General features: G+C 48.0%; 1 long non-coding RNA gene across 1 annotated transcript; it reads left to right on the plus strand.

Annotated features, from left to right (window-relative positions):
- The first annotated feature begins 286 nt into the window (after nt 1-286).
- Nucleotides 287-3,223, plus strand: LOC307220076. The gene is made up of 3 exons (XR_013840691.1): nt 287-1,507; nt 1,619-1,755; nt 2,759-3,223. It is a non-coding gene; the product is annotated as an uncharacterized lncRNA (long non-coding RNA).
- The last annotated feature ends 674 nt before the right edge of the window (nt 3,224-3,897 follow it).

The raw sequence follows: 3,897 nt of genomic DNA on the forward strand, positions 1-3,897 counted from the left end.
TGTTACATAATAAAATAATTTGTCTTAAATCTGCAAAAAACAAGAAAAAACAAAACGTGGTGGTGTTGTATAGATAAGTGCATTGTAATAAATGAGCAACTAAAAAAAGTTTGTTTATGTTTCCTGTTTTCTTTTCCCAAGCAGAGATAATGTGTAAGCGTGGTGTCAGCTCCCTAAACAAAGGTCAACATCTCTGGGGAACCTTTCCTTAAAAAGTCAACAACTTTGGGGTCCCCCCTTAAAAAAAGTTGACAACTCTGGGAAATGGGGGTGGGGGACAACAACGACGACCAGAGGGATCTTTGTACCACTGCGCCAGATATGCTTAAGATGTCCCTGCACAGTGCAACTCGGCACTAACAAAATGTGTAAGATGTGTTACTGAGAAAGCTGTCAAACCTTCATTTCCTCCTTGCACTGAGCTGAGAAGCACCAAAGTGCTTGCCACAGTCTACAGTGACTTATGTGGGCCAATGAATTGAGGGAAAAACAAGTATATACTAATTTTTCTTGATGATTTTGAAAGTATTGTGTAACATATTTCCTCAAGGAAGAGAGTGAAACGCTGGAAATGTTCAAGAACTACCTTGCTATGGTGAAGAACAAATTCCAGAGAGCACCAGCTATGCTAATGACTGATAATGGGAGTGAGTATCGCTCGCGTGACATGCACCTGACCATTAGGTCCAGTCGTGGCCACCTCTGGGGTTGTGGCGCTCATCTCAGTTTATTGGTCAAGGGAGCCGGCGTTCAGCTTCCCGGTCATGCGGCCAGCATGATTAAGCCGCTTCTGGTGAACCAGAGCAGTGCACGGAAACGCCGTTTACCTTCCTGCCGGAGTGGTACCTATTTATCTACTTGCCCTTTGACGTGCTTTCAAACTGCTAGGTGGGCAGGACAGGGACCGAGCAACAGGAGCTCACCCCATCATGGGGATTCGATCCGCCGACCTTCTGATCAGCAAGTCCTAGGCTCTGTGGTTTAACCCACAGCGCCACCCGCGTCCCTCTCCAGAGAACATAGACCTAAGCTTCTTCCCACATATGTAATCCACTCCTTCTTCTCTGACAAGTGGAGGTGCTGCTGGAGGCCTTCTACAAGATCACCCAGGGGCCTACAGTGGAGGGCAGAAATGTGGCTGTCTGTGCTTTCTCCATCATACCTTGCCATCACCTGGAGAAAGTGATTGAATACCTCCCACAGTGTCAGGATCCTGTCTCCAAATTTCTTCCTCTTCTTACCCTTCTTTTTTGCTGCCTCGTGGCAACAGACAGAGGTTTTGGGGGGCTCCTGCCGTGGTACCATAGCCATGAATAGGTCCTTCAAAAGGAAGAGCGTTTTCTTCTCTCTGTAGCATGGCAGCAAGCAGAAGACTTGAATCTGCACTCACAGTGACTGCGAGAGAATATGGCAGGAGGTTTTTGCATCGGCCGACCAACAACAACTACTCCATCTGAGGGCCGAGCAACTGTACCAAAGCCCCTTGGTGGAATCTGCCACCGTAGTGGTAAGGACAAACCACCTGCTTTCTGGTTTCCTTCTCCCCAGCGTAATATCTAGGGGTTTCTGTGTTAAGCATAAAAGCAGGGAAAGTGATGTGCACCTCTCTCTCTTCCAGCAACATCTGACCAGCCTGTTGCACGCCCCCCTCAGGATGGAGGAATACAAGGCAGCTGTGCGCCAGCACTTCCCACAGCTGCTGATCGCTCTCCTGGGAATGCTTGTCAACTTCCCCTTTGACCAGGAATTCCTCAGGTGAGTAGTGTGTTGCAAAGCAGCCAATAGGATCTAGGAGTCTTGGTTGACCACAAACTTGACATGAGCCAACAGTGTGACGCGGCAGCTAAAACAGCCAATGCAATTCTGGGCTGCATCAATAGGAGTATAGCATCTAGATCAAGGGAAGTAATAGCGCCACTGTATTCTGCTCTGGTCAGACCTCACCTGGAGTACTGTGTCCAGTTCTGGGCACCACAGTTCAAGAAGGACACTGACAAACTGGAACGTGTCCAGAGGAGGGCAACCAAAATGGTCAAAGGCCTGGAAACGATGCCTTATGAGGAACGGCTAGGGGAGCTGGGCATGTTTAGCCTGGAGAAGAGGAGGTTAAGGGGTGACATGATAGCCATGTTCAAATATATAAAAGGATGTCACATAGAGGAGGGAGAAAGGTTGTTTTCTGCTGCTCCAGAGAAGTGGACACGGAGCAATGGTTCCAAACTACAAGAAAGAAGATTCCACCTAAACTTTAGGAAGAACTTCCTGACAGTAAGAGCTGTTCGACAGTGGAATTTGCTGCCAAGGAGTGTGGTGGAGTCTCCTTCTTTGGAGGTCTTTAAGCAGAGGCTTGACAACCATATGTCAGGAGTGCTCTGATGGTGTTTCCTGCTTGGCAGGGAGTTGGACTCAATGGCCCTTGTGGTCTCTTCCAACTCTATGATTCTATGATTCAATGGAGTCCTTTCCCCCTTCAGCCTCTGGGGGTTTCCAGTCCAGTTGGTTTTCCAAGGGAGGCTCTCCTTCAGGCGGCTACTAGGGAGCAAGGATGGGGAATGAATTTGATGCTGTTTGAATGTCAAGGCAGATCTGCATAATTCACAATTTCTGGAAATATCAACTTCTGGGGAAGCCTCGTAAAGATGGTTTTCCACTTTGGTTCTTGGTGTTCTGACTTACAGTAATCAAATACCAAACAGTACAGAAAACCAGGATCTTTTGATGCTATCCTGCTGAGAGCAGCTCTTTTTCTTTTTTCCAGATAAGGGGTCCTGATTCCCAAAGCCTGTGGCAACGACCCTCCTGGTAATACTGGTCTTCCTTGAATACAGAGAGGCTAAGGGACTTCTGCACATCCTTCTCAGCACCACTGGAGAGAAACTAGAGACAGCCATCATAGACCAAATTTTCTGCCCGAAGAATTTCAGCCAGGGGTTGTCTTCCATGGTGAGGTAAGAGGAAGAACACAGTGACCTTCTAATGGTCTGGCAAATGGAGCTCAAGGTATGGGATAGGAATGTGCCCCTGAAAATGATGCTGGTTGATCCCTCCCATGGTGAAAAACACCACCGCTGCTCTCAAGAACAAGGAGTTTGCCAGAATGCCACATGCAGCAGGAACTATCTACATCGAGGTGAGGGGGACTGACGCAGGAGGAAATGGGTGCAGCAAGGAGGCTCTGGCTTGGTTTCTGCCGAGAGTTGGGCTTTGTGTCCTTCAACTCTGTCCTTCCACTAACAGCAGAGAGTTCCCCCAAGGCCAAATTTTCCATCCCTTCTGCCACATCCATGCCACACTACACTACATGTCTTTGGCTACACTAAAGACCTGGTGAAGCAAAGTTTGGTCTCTGGCCAATACAATCATGTTGTAGTTGTCTTACAACATAGCAGAGGCCTCTTTATTGATGAGATCTCTACGGGTGAAGGGGCTTTTGTGGTCTCTCTACACAAGGCCTTCCTGCAACATTGTTTTTGGGTGGCTCCAAGAAGCGCAGCTCCCAAGGTTCCCCATTTAATGGCTTTCCTCCGGATACAGACAGCAGACACCCGCCCTCCCCAGTTTAGACGGCAACCCCAATGGGGGTTCCCCAACATGCCTCCATCATAGTTTGGACCTTGCACCTACATTTACCTTCAATATTCTGTGGCTTACGTCAAGGCTACTTAGAGCCTAAGGATTGTCTACAGTTTTGGTGTTCCTCAGAGTAGATCCACTGGACTTGATGTACATGGTGAGCTTAGGTCCATTCACTTCCATGGGTTTGCTTCACACAGAACTGTGTTGGATACAACTCTCCATCTGTAGTAAGAATACAGATGGTGGATAAACCGAGAACCTGTCTAAACCTTTCATCGCTGAGGAACACACCTAGTGCAACCACATATCGGCAGGTTTTCC

Source organism: Podarcis cretensis (assembly GCF_951804945.1).
Source record: "Podarcis cretensis genome assembly, chromosome: 7".
Classification (NCBI taxonomy): domain Eukaryota; kingdom Metazoa; phylum Chordata; class Lepidosauria; order Squamata; family Lacertidae; genus Podarcis; species Podarcis cretensis.